Source organism: Citrus clementina, unplaced genomic scaffold, assembly GCF_000493195.1.
Source record: "Citrus clementina cultivar Clemenules unplaced genomic scaffold, Citrus_clementina_v1.0 scaffold_2, whole genome shotgun sequence".
Taxonomy (NCBI): Eukaryota; Viridiplantae; Streptophyta; class Magnoliopsida; order Sapindales; family Rutaceae; genus Citrus; species Citrus x clementina.
The window spans coordinates 1008282-1022050 of NW_006262688.1; the positions used below are offsets into that span (position 1 = coordinate 1008282).

The 13769-nt window shown below is 36.9% G+C and overlaps 1 non-coding gene across 1 annotated transcript; it reads right to left on the minus strand.

The window, feature by feature from the left end:
* Positions 1–230: 230 nt before the first annotated feature.
* LOC112101305 lies at positions 231–334 on the minus strand. The gene has a single exon (XR_002907431.1). It is a non-coding gene; the product is annotated as a small nucleolar RNA R71 (small nucleolar RNA).
* Between the last annotated feature and the right edge of the window lie 13435 nt (positions 335–13769).

Consider the following 13769-nt stretch of genomic DNA (forward strand, 5'->3'; position numbering starts at 1 on the left):
TAGAAAATGAGGACCCATATAATCATCTGAATGATTTTCATGCCATTTTTCAAACATTTAAATATGAGCATTTTTCAGACGATAATGTTAAACTCAGATTATTCCCATTTTCTTTAAAGGATAGAGCTCGTTCATGGTTAAATACTTTGCCTGCTAATAGCATCACATCATGGGAACAAATGGTTACAAAATTTTTGAATAAATATTTCCCAGTGCATAAAACTAATGCTATTCGCAGGGAAATCTCGGAGTTTACACAGAGAGAAGACGAGCAGTTTTTCGAAACGTGGGAGCGATTCAATGGGCTGCTCTTGAAGTGTCCACATCATGGGTACGAGAAATGGCACCAATGCCAATACTTTTTAGAGGGATTATTGCCGAATGTGCAAGAATGGCTAATGGCAACAAGTGGAGGAGAGCTAATGTCAAAAAGTGCATCAGAAATTTGGGAATTCTTCCAGCGACAAGCAGATAATTCCCAACAACGGAGTCGATCACTCAGGAATACTAGAAGAATTAAGGGAGTAAATGAGGTTCAAATTGGCGAGTCAACTTCGGGAATCAAAGAAGTCAAGGAGATGGTTGAAGGTGTTGCTCGACAAATAGCATCGTTATCAACTGCTAAATCAACAGAGCCACATGACCATGACTCATACTCAGATCAAGCCAATGCCATAGGTGTAATGAGAAAACCATCGAATTACAATCCATACTCCAACACATATAACCCTGGATGGAGAGACCACCCCAATTTTTCATGGTCTCAAGGACTCCAACAGAATGGACCAGCAGCTCCAGCTCCACCAATGCAACCAACTCCTCAAATTCCTCAAATTCCTCAAGCCTCTCAACCCCCATTTAGACCATACAATCAGAACCAGAACTACTCTCAACCCAGACCATGGGAGGATTCATTCCAGAATCTCAAGAATCTTACTCACTCTACGATTGAGCAACAGAACTGCACTATTGATGGACTACGAAATGAGTTGAGAGCAGGCTTCAATTCACAAGCCCAATCAGTTTCAAGCCTCGAGAAGATGGTGGGACAACTTGTTTCTTCAGTTCAGACCTTGGCAATGACTGTTGAGAAAGGCAAGTTTCCAAGTCAACCAGTGCCTAATCCTAAAGGAGTACATGAAGTAAGTATTAGTTCACCACAACAGCATGGAGAGGTCAAAGCAGTCATGACCTTGAGAAAAGAAAAAGAAGTCGACAACAAAGTGAAGATGACGGTGACAAAAGAAAATCAAATTGTACCTGTGAATGTTGAGGACTCACCACCAGAGGAAAAAGAAGAAACCAACCCACGAGAATATGTTCCTAAAGCTCCATTTCCTCAGAGGTTAGCAAAAGGCAAAAAGGGAAAATCCACAGGTGAGATTCTCGAAATCTTCAAACAGGTAAGTGTTAACATCCCTTTACTTGATGCTATTAAACAAGTTCCATCTTATGCCAAGTTTCTTAAAGACCTTTGTACTAAAAAGAGAAATATGCATGTGCAAAAGAAGGCATTTTTAACAGAAAACGTTAGTTCTATACTCCAACATAAAATTCCTTTAAAATGCAAAGACCCAGGCTCCCCCACTATCTCATGTAGTATAGGGAACCACACAATTGAGAATGCTTTGTTGGATTTAGGAGCTACTGTAAATCTTTTGCCTTACTCTGTATTCGTGAAACTTGGACTGGGAGAATTACACCCAACTCCAGTGGTGTTACAGTTTGCAGATCGGCCCACGAAAATACCTCATGGTATTGTGGAGGACGTGATTATCCAGGTAGACAAGTTTTATTTTCCTGTTGATTTCATTGTAATTGACACTCAACCAATACAGGATTCAAGGAAGCACATCCCCATTATTCTAGGCCGACCTTTCTTGGAAACTGCGGATGCTCACATTCAATGCAGGACTGAAAATATGCAGTTGTCCTTCGGCAACATGACTATGGAGCTGAACATCTTCAACATTGCCAAACAACCTCACAATGCAGATGATGAAATTGTTGATGTGGATTTAATTGAAGCATTAGTTGATGATACTTTTGTTTCAAACCTTAGTGATGATCCTTTACAAACATGTTTAACTCACTTTGATTTTGATTTTGATATTGACAGATCGGTTGATGAGGTCAACGCCCTGCTTGACTCAGCACCATCTATGGACACTAATAAATGGAAGTCAAGAGTTGAACAACTAGCACCATCAGAGAAAAAACTCATCCCATCATCAGAATCACCACCGAAACTCGAGCTCAAACCATTACCCAACACTCTGGAATATGCATTTTTGGGAGAAGAAAGTACTCTGCCGGTAATCATCTCATCATCCCTAAATGACGAACAAAAAGGTAAGTTGTTGGATGTTTTGAAAGAGCACAAAGGGGCATTAGGATGGACCATAGCAAACATTAAAGGTATAAACCCAGTAGACTGCATGCATTACATTCACCTTGATGAAAATGCTAAAACTACTAGGGAGATGCAACGTCGGTTAAATCCTAACATGAAAGAAGTTGTTAGAACAGAAGTCCTTAAGCTATTAGACGTAGGTATCATTTACCCCATTTCTGATAGTTCATGGGTCAGTCCTGTGCAAGTTGTCCCCAAAAAGTCAGGAATCACTGTAGTTACCAATGCCGATAATGAATTGATACCCACTAGAGTAACTACAGGATGGTGTGTATGCATTGATTATAGAAAGTTGAATTCTGTCACACGTAAAGACCATTTTCCTTTACCATTTATCGATCAAATGCTTGATAGATTAGCAGGTCATGAATTTTATTGCTTTCTAAATGGCTACTCAGGATATAATCAGATTCCCATAGCACCAAAAGATCAAGAGAAAACTACTTTCACTTGCCATTTTGGCACATTTGCATATAGGAGAATGCCATTTGGATTATGTAATGCACCTGCTACATTTCAACGATGCATGTTGAGCATCTTTTCTGATATGGTGGAACGATTCCTTGAAATCTTTATGGATGATTTTTCTGTCTTTGGTGACTCGTTTGATCAATGTTTATATCACCTAACACTAGTTCTGCAGAGATGTATCGAGAAGAATTTGGTCTTAAATTGGGAGAAATGTCATTTTATGGTAAAATAAGGTATTGTTCTCGGTCACATCATTTCGAGCAAAGGTATTGAGGTTGACAAAGCCAAGGTGGATCTCATTTCTAATCTTCCTTCACCTAAAACAGTCAGAGAAGTAAGATCTTTCCTTAGGCATGCTGGTTTCTATAGACGATTCATTAAAGATTTTAGCAAAGTTTCTAAACCCTTATGCAATTTACTTGCTAAGGATGTACCTTTTATCTTTGATGATTCATGTCTTGTTGCGTTTGAAAAATTAAAGCATTTGTTGACATCATCACCCATCATTCAGCCCCCGAATTGGAGCTTACCATTTGAGCTCATGTGTGATGCATCTGATTATGCAGTAGGAGCAGTATTAGGACAAAGAGTTGATCGAATTCCCCACGTTATTTACTATGCTAGTATGACATTGAATGATGCACAGTTGAACTATTCAACTACTGAAAAAGAAATGCTAGCAGTAGTGTTTGCCTTAGAGAAATTTCAATCTTATCTCATTGGTTGTAAAATAATTATATTCACAGATCATGCTGCTCTTAAATATCTTCTCACAAAGAAAGATGCAAAAGCTAGACTAATTCGTTGGGTGTTACTTTTGCAGGAATTTGATTTAGAATTCAAAGATAAGAAAGGCACAGAAAATGTTGTGGCGGACCACCTCTCTCGTCTCCATTTTAACTCAATTACAGAGCTATTAATATTGAATGAGTCATTTCCAGATGAACAATTAATGAGTGTGGAATTATTACCTTGGTATGCTGATATAGTTAATTATCTTGTTACAGGTAAACTTCCAGAGCATTGGACTAAGCAAGATAAGGCTAAATTCTTTGCAGAGATAAAGAATTTCTTTTGGGATGACCCGTATTTGTTCAAGTATTGTGCAGACCAAATTGTTAGACGATGTGTCCCAGAAAATGAAATTCAGAATATTCTTTCATTCTGCCATGAACAAGCTTGTGGAGGCCATTTCAGCGCTAAGAAAACAGCGACTAAAGTTTTACAATGTGGTTTCTATTGGCTAACTATATTTCGAGATGCTTACACTTTCTGTTCTTCATGTGATAGGTGTCAATGAATGGGGAGCATTACACGAAGGAACATGATGCCACTAAATCCAATTTTAGTGGTTGAAATTTTTGACGTATGGGGTATCGACTTCATGGGACCCTTTCCCCCGTCTTTTGGCCATCAATACATATTGGTTACATATTGGTTGCTGTTGACTACGTATCGAAATGGGTAGAAGTAATTTCATGTAGGACCAATGATCACAAGGTGGTGATAGCATTTTTGAAAAGCAACATTGTTTCACGCTTTGGATTCCCTCGAGCAATAATCAGTGATGGTGGTGCCCACTTTTGTAACAAAGCATTCAAAGCTCTTTTCACAAAGTATTCAATCACACACAAAGTGGCGACCCCATATCATCCGCAAACTAGTAGCCAAGTTGAGATCTCAAATCGAGAAATAAAGCACATATTAGAAAAGACGGTGAGGCCGGACAGAAAAGATTGGTCATTAAGACTTGATGATGCCTTATGGGCATATAGAACGGCTTTCAAGACCCCGATTGGGATGTCACCCTACAGGCTACTGTATGAAAAAGCTTGCCACCTACCTGTGGAACTCGAGCATCGTGCATATTAGGCCATCAAGAAATTCAATTTTGACATGCAGCAAGCCAGCTCAGAAAGAAGATTACAGTTGGCAGAACTTGAAGAAATTCGCAATGATGCATACGAAAATGCCAAGATTTACAAGCAACGAATAAAAGTCTTCCATTATAAGCAAATTATGAGAAAATCGTTCACTCCAGGTCAGAAAGTGCTTTTATTCAATTCTCGCTTGCACCTATTCCCAAGTAAGTTACGCTCTCGTTGGTCTGGCCCATTTATTGTTCATACTGTTTTTCCACATGCGGCAATTGAAATTAAGGACCCAAAGAACGGTGTCACGTTTAAAGTTAATGGTCAAAGATTAAAGCCATATCTAGAGTACCAACCACATGGAGAAGATACCGAAATAAATTTGAGTGACCCACCAGATTTGAATTGATTTTTTTTCTTTCTTTATATTATTCTTTTGCTAATTGAAATTATTTTTGCATAAGTGTGTTTGTTTAACTATTAAGTTTTCTCTTATCATTTTTAATCATGAGTAACTTACTTAAACCGTTCCTCCTGAACATTCTTAAACCACTTCAACGTGTCAAAACTCATCTCAAAAGGCATATTCAATTTTGTAAAACACATTGCATTTGGGCTCTACAACCACCAGAGTTAGTAGCCTATGTTGAGGGTCTAAAAAGCCAACTCAGAGATATTGAGAGAAGTGTTTACGACATCCAGTTGGAGCTTGAGGTAAATTCAATAAGAGGACGATTTTAATTTTCTTTGTGTGTTTTAATTTGTTTTTCTGTTTGTGTACTTTAGTTTGTTACCCCGGTGAAGTGGCGGATAACGGTACTCCGTGACAATCAAGTCAGTTACTTCGGTTTCCTATAATAACTGATATTCTGAGGCGAAAGTATGGATAGAAATGAGATTCTAGCGAAGTTTCACAAGCGATTCCCTTCACTCCCTCAGAATGCCCTCCTTACGATCTATAAAGCTCGGTCCGAACGCATGCGATTACTCATGAGGAATAACATACCTGCTGACATCCGTTGGTTAATCGAGGCTAAAGTACGATCGGCAAGTGAGTTACCTCCAAAATTTATTGCATACATGCCTAGTTGTGGTAAAGGAAATTATGCAAGAAAACGACGAGCTCGAAGAATTTTTGTTGCTTGTCATAAGTGTGCCAGAATGAGTTGCAATAAAAACCCATATTCTTTAGGAATGATGTTTGATAACAGGGAAGATAAGATTCAATTCATTAGGGATGGCTTGAATAAGGAGTCATTGGATGATATCCTTTTGTCTCTTGAAACGCATCCCAGTGGATATGTGCAAGGAGCGATTCTCCAGTTATGGCCATTATTCCAGAAAGAGCATGCACGATATAGTCTCAGGAATCTGACTATAAACGACCCTGTTTGCCAGTTTATAAGAAAACTGGATAGGAAGCCTATCCTCGACCCATAGAGGACGTTCAAGCCGTTTCTGGACGTAAAACCAGAGGAAGATGTGAGCCACAGTCGCAACTACCTGTAAATATCCTTTCACTTTACTGTTATTTTATTTCATTATTGTTTTATTGTGTGCATTATTGTCTTTAATAATTTTATTATTGTTTGCTTTTTCCTTTTTACTGTTTTCTTTTTACTGTTTCCATTTTTACTAGCGAGCCACGTGCTTTACGCGTTATTTGACACTGACATGTTACCTCATACACAACTGTGACCCACTGTCACCAAGACTCTTAAATGTGATTTTTTTTTTGTCAAGCACTCACAAATTATTTTTTGAGAAGTATCACAATGGCAGCTACTCCAAATAGAGAATTCAAGAACATTTGTGTGCTTTCTGAATTTACCTATGGCAAACATAAAGAGTTCGTTGAGGCAGCCATATATCTTGGTCGAAGCATAGCAGAGAGAAAATTACACTTGGTGTATGGAGGAGGTAACCGAGGGTTATCAAAAATGATCTCAGAAGCAGCTTTTATCAAAGGAAGCCAAGTGTTAGGCATCATCCCAAGAGTCCTAAAACCATTGGGCAGTTCGTCTGACTCATCAACTGGAGAAGAGTTAGTCGTCTCAGGTATGCAAGAAAGAATAACTGAAATGCTTAATCATGCTGATGCTTTTATTTTCCTTCCAGGAGATCTTGCAACACTAGAGGCACTTATCACACTAGCATCTTGGGCCCATCTGCACATCCACCAGAAACCCATCAGTTTGTTAAATGTCAATAACTTTTATGATGGCTTTATCGCATTTCTTAACCATGCAATAAAAAACTATTTCATTCCCCCTAATGCGAAAAAACTCTTTATTTGTGCTCACACTGCTAATGAGCTACTTGATCTGTTACAAGCTTATAGACCGGAGCCAGACCCCTAGACCTTTGTGTTGGAGCGTCCAAATAATGATGGTAACAGTAGCCGCAGTAAGAAGTACAAATTAGATTTAACTCTCCGCCTATAAATATTTTCTTCTGTGTTGCACCACCCAGGTGATGTCTTCTAAACTCTACTTCTTTCCTTTAAAACATTGAGGACAATGTTTCGTTCTGGTTGGGGGGAGGGAATAGTCGACAAATGTGGAATTTTGGTGGAATTTTGGTTAAGTTTTTACTAATTTTTTGTTGTAGAAACTAACTGTTGCTAACTTTTTGAAGATGGCTGAATATGGAGTATAGTTACTCTAGAAACGCATCTTCATTGTTAAAAAAAAAAACCAAATAAAATAAAAAATAAAAAAACAAAAAAAATAACTTTTTCTTTATTAAGTTTTGATGTTCATTTTTCTTCTTCTTTTTATTTTCTCCTCTATAAATATACATTTTCCAACTTTTGAGTCGAAGATGGCTGAATATGGAGTGTAGTGCCTCTAGAAACGCATATTCTTTAAAAAAAAATTATTTTCCTTTTCTATCATTTTAAGTGTAACTTTTCTAATTAGTTTTTCTGCATCATATTCACATTTCTGCATGCATATTTTCCTTTCATGCTTAGAATAGGTTGGGGGGTAGAATGTTGTTTAAAAAATAATAATAATAATTTGTGTGATTTGTTTTAATATTGGATGACATGATTAATTTTAAATTTTAGTATTTATATTATCTTTGGTCTTAAGTGATGTTACGCTATGTTTGCTACTTTACATGTTGATGTCGGAGACAAATATGAGTTGCTTGAAGGAATGAACATGTCATAAATAAGTGCCAAGTGAGTTGTTGAGCCTATCATTTTCTTGGAGAGTAACCCTTTTGCCCATTCTCTATACAGCTTAGCAGTTTATTATTTTATACACGATCTCTAGATTTCTTTTGAGTTAACCCTTAAAAAAAATGGTAAAATAAAAAAAAAATGTGTGTTGCTACATTGGGAGGCCCATCTAACTAGTAGATATGTATGATTATTTAGAGCCCTAAAAGACGAAGGAAGGTCATCTTTGATCCGTTTGAGCCTTTCTAGCCATCCCTTTTATTAAATATCCATAGTTAACCATTTTGAGCCTTTAAAAAAAAAAATCATTTTCTTTGTCAACTTATCATCTTGACCCACTCCAATTTGGAGTATTACCCGATATCTTATAAGTTTCATCACCTATTTATGTTTGAGAAAATGTAAATAATTATGTTGTTCAGTGAAGTTATGCCAAATAAAAGCAAAAAAAAAAAAACAAAAACAAAAGTTGTTGTTTCAAAAGAATAAAAATAACAACAATAGGTGAAATCCACCTTGCAACTTCCAAAAAAAAAAAAATCCCTGCAATTGTTTTCTCAAACATACACTTTGTTTTCCTTATTTCCCTTCTTTGTTAACCATGTCCCTAGCCTACGTTACGTCCTAATAAAAGTCCTTCTTGATTTTAGAGAACTATAGTCTGAAGTAGAAGCTAGTTATATGGGCTAAAAAGATGTAGTGGTGCATAATAAAAATAAATAAATAAATAAATAAAAAGACAAATAAATTGAGTTGACTAGCATTTTTATTTGACTTGAGATCGTATTATTTCTAAGCTGAGGGCATATTTATTTCATCTTGGTGAGAGCATGTGATATTACTTCTTTATTATTTTCTCTCTCAATTACCATTCATTGGAGTGACTATTTTTATTGGTTTTAATTTCTTTGTAAGAGTGTCACTACTTCCAGTGAGATTTTGGGGTTTGACATGTTATTCTTGAAAGTAGCTATGACAAAGTCTACTGGGCTGATTCATGTGGATGGTTGATGTGGGTGTGATGTTGCTTTAGACTGGAGATAATGCTTATACTTTTATTGATTGCTATCATTAATCTGATGGAATAAATATAAGTGTTTCTATTAAAAAAAAATTATTTTTTTTTGTTTTCGCTTTATTTGCTAGGGACTAGCAATAAGCTGGTTGGGGGGTGTGTTGAGTGTTAGAAAATGCATATTTATAAAGGAGAAAACCGTCATTTTACATTTCAAGTCTTACTAACAACCCTTACTTTTATGTATTTAACCTTCTTGTGATTTAATTACATGTGTTTTATTTTAATTAAGTATTTTATGTATTTTAGGGGCATCATAGTCATTTCACAATAAACGAGAAATCAGATGGCAAAACGGACATCACTTTTGAACTCAGGACGGTCGAAAACCTTAGGAGGAGCATAAAACGAAAAATGGCACTGTTCACATGTACGGTACTATTCACGTGTACGGTACTGTATACGTTACTGTTCACGACACTGTTCACACAGACGGATGATGATGTGGCATTGACCGATGATGTGGCATTGACTGATGAGGTGTCACGATCCTGTTGGGCTAAAATTCTTATGTACTGTTGATGGTGACGTGGCAGCATATCAGTGGACGAAAAATCTCGCGTACGGTACATGCATCACACAGGATTATTTTTAACCAAACCGCGTTACTGTTCATCCGAGTCAAACCGTGTTACTGTTCATCCGCGTGGTCAAACCGCGTACTGTGGACTGATGACGTGGCGCAATCCTGAGCGTCCAAACTATTTTTAATCCGATGGCCATGATTTACTCCATGTATCTATAAAAAGCGGGCCTCTCCCCCCTAATTTGATATCTCTGAATCCATTTTTGGACTCCATTTTCTGTAATTCCCTCTCCATCTTGTATTTTCTTCCTATTTTAATAAATTTCTATTTTGCCCCTAGTTCAATTATGAGTGGCTAATTTTCTTTTAAGCTTGGGTTGAAGGTGAAGTCTCAACATGTGTCATGGGCTTAATTTGGTAAATTTATTTTCTCTTCCCCTCTAGTTTTTGTAGATGTTTTGACTTCTCGTCGACAAATAATAATAAGCTTGTCTAGATACCGCCTTGGTTACACCGGCTCTCTAGTATAAGGTTATTATTATTTGGCACCGTAAGCCCTTAGCACCATATTGATTAGAGCATGGTTCATGAGATGTGGATTCCCCCCTCATGATTTAATTGGCATTAATAAGGAATATTTAGCCCATGATGCATGTTGATACGGATCCAGATACCCAAGTACGTCATTTCAATATAATTCTCTTCAATTTATTCTCGCCATTTCAATACCAATTTTAGAATTTATTCTCGCCATTTTAATTTAAGTTTTAGCATATTCCAAATCATTTCCACCACAAATCCAATCACCCATTTACAAAATTAATTCTACACAATTAAAATCCACCTCCTCGTGGGATCGACACTCGTCACCATTAGTCTATACTACAATAGATTTGTGCGCTTGCGAGTACATTAAAATTTGCACAACAGTAATCCAGAGATGAAATCTATTTTTATGTGTTCTCATTTCCATTGCGGAATATGAAGCATTTGTAAAGTTCCTGCTAGTATTTGATGTTCAATCTTCACTTGTTGGCAAACTAAACATCAATACACAAAAGCAGTAATATCTCTCCTCATATTCCTCCACCAAAAACTTCCCTTTAGATCACGATAGATCTTAGTACTACCAAGATGCATATTATAAGACGATTCATGAGCTTCCCTTAAGATCTCTGCCTTCAGCTCTTCATCTGCTGGCTTGGAAAGCCTGTCCTAACCATAATGCATCTTCGTTGGTGAGTCTGAATTCAGGTTTATGTCATTTGTTCACCTCTTCATGGATTTTATTTAGTTCCACGTCATTCGTTTGAGTTATTTTAATTTTATCAAGTATTAAAATGTGCTAACAAGTCTACTTGCCCATGAGTAACTACCTTGATCCCATAACTCCCCAAGTCCTTTACCAAATGAGTTTGCATAGTGATAAGATGTACCATGCATCTAGATGATTTCCTACTTAAGGCATCGGTTACCATGTTTGCCTCACCTGGATGGTAATTAATAGAGCGGCCAAAATCCTTCACTAACGCCAGCCATCTTGTCTACCTCAAATTCAATTTCTTCTGAGTAAACAAGTACTTTAAACTCTTATGATCGGTAAAGATCTCACAAGTCTTCCTATACAAATAATGTCTGTAGATTTTTAGAGCAAACATTATAGCAGATAACTCCTAATCATGAGTATGATAGTTTTGTTCGTGACTCTTTAACTACCTAAAAGCATACACTATAACCTTACTATGTTGCATTCGAACACAACGCAAGGCTTTTCTAGAAATATCACTATAAATTTCAAAACCTCCATCACTAGAAGGGAGAGTTAAAATAGGGGCAAACACCAAATGACTCTTGAGCTCTTGGAAGCTCTTTTCATATGCCTTATCCCAAGTGAACTTCACGTCATTCTTAGTCAAATTGGTCAATAGTGTTGCTAGGCTAGAAAATCCTTTCACAAAGCGCCTATAATAATATGCCAATCTTAATAAACTCCTTACTTCGGTGACATTGGAAGGCCTTTCCTAATTCACAATTACCTCCACTTTGGCTGGATCTACTGAAATACCATCATTTGTCATTATATGCCCCAAAATACTACATAATCAAGCCAAAACTCACATTTTTAAAAGTTTGCATACAACTTCTTCTCTCATAATGTTTCCAACATAATCCTCAAGTGTGTCTCATGCTCCTCGTTACTCTTAGAGTAAACCAATATGTCATCAATAAAGACAATGATAAACTAGTCAAGATAAGGTTGGAAAATCCTATTCATCAAATCCATGAGCATTGCAAGAGTATTAGATAACCCAAAAGGCATAATTAAGAACTCTTAGTGCCCATAACAAGTTCGAAAAGCTATCTTCAATACATCCACTTCTGATTTTCAATTAATGATACTCAAATTGTAAATCGATTTTAGAAAATACCACCACGTAATTGATAAAAAAAGTCATCAATTCGAGGAAGAGGGCATTTATTCTGGACAGTAACCAAATTCAACTGTCAGTAATCAATACACAACCTTATTGAACAATCTTTCTTCTTTACAAACAAAATGGGAGCACCTTAAGGCGACACGTTAAGACGAATGAAACCCTTATTTAGCAACTCTTGCAACTAGAATTTTAGTTCTTTCAACTCAATAGGTGTCATCCAACATGGTGCCTTAGAAATAGGTGCAGTACTAGGAGCTAGCTCTACAGTAAACTCAACCTCTCGATCCGGAGGTAGTGTAGGAAGATCTTCAGGAAATACATCAACAAACTCACTTACAATAGGTATGTCTTTAAGGAATGCCTCATCAGAATGGTCAACAAATACATAAGCTAAAAGTTCTTCACACTCATTTTTTAGCATTCTTGCTGCCTTAACCATAGAAATCATGCCACTACGACTCGTTTTACTCCTACGAAAACAAAATTCTTCCTTGCCAGGTAAGCAAAAAATAATTTCCTTAGTGAAATAGTCGACTGAAACATGATTAAGTCCGAACCAACCCATCCAAATATCAAATCAAAATCATCCATCTCTAAGCGTAAAGATCCACCAGAAATTCCTTATCACATAATCTGATCATACAGGACTTGTAACCAGCAGGCAATCCCTCATAGGGTTACTAATTGACACATGAATATCTACTGACTTGATGGGCACATCAGTATAATGAGCAAAAACATAAGATACAAATGACTATGTAGCATTAGGGTTAAAAAGAACTTTGGCTTTTCTAGATAATAAGGACAATGTACCTGACACTATATCATTGGACACCTCAATGTCTTTCTCAATCAGTAAAAAGACACCCCCTTGCATCTTCTGTTTCTTCTTTTGTCCTTTATTAGCCTGAGTTTTTGCAGTCTCGTTATGTCTCTTTAAGCAGTCTATAATCATGTTTCCTATTTCTCTAATAGCAAAACAAGCTCCAATTTTCCAATAACATTCACTAGGGTGTAGACTAGGAAAGTTCTTTCGAGTGTTGGTATCAGGAAAACCCTTGTTATCCCATTTGTTACCTCCGCCACTATGCTTCTAAGACTGGATGCCTAGCCCATAAAAACTTCCATTTCGAGGTCCATTTTATTGATCCTTTTTATTTCTCTAATCCCTTATAGCTTGAGCTTTAAAAATATCATTCTCAGCAAGAATTGCTCGATCCATCAAATTGGCATAATTATTAAGCTTAAGGATGGTCAATCACTCTTTGATGTTTGTACGTAACCTTTTTTAAGAGCTTCCTACACTTATTACCCTCATTAGTGACCAAGGTAGGAGCAAAATGAGATAGATCAGTAAATTGTTCCTCATACTCAACAACAGACTTCATTCCTTGAGTCAATTTCAGAAAGTTAGCCTCCATTTGATTTCGAGCTCGTTTAGGAAAATACTTTTCATGAAAAACCTTAAGAAATAACTCCCAATTAATAAGTGCTCTGCCTCACCCTAAAGGACAAATGAGGCCAAAATCACCCTCTAATCATCGTTGCAACCCATAGCCACGAATAACTTCTCCATCTATTTTGGCCATGCCTCTACAAATCTGGGATCGACAATCCCCTAAAAAGTAGATGGTGATAATTTCTTTAATTGTTCTAAGTTCACCATAGCTTCCTGATCTCTAGTGCCACCTTGCCCTCAACTGGCACATTCTTCTATGGCCCAATCCTATCTCTAGTCATATCTTGTATCAGCCTACTCTGTTGTTCCATCAACCTAATCATTGTGTG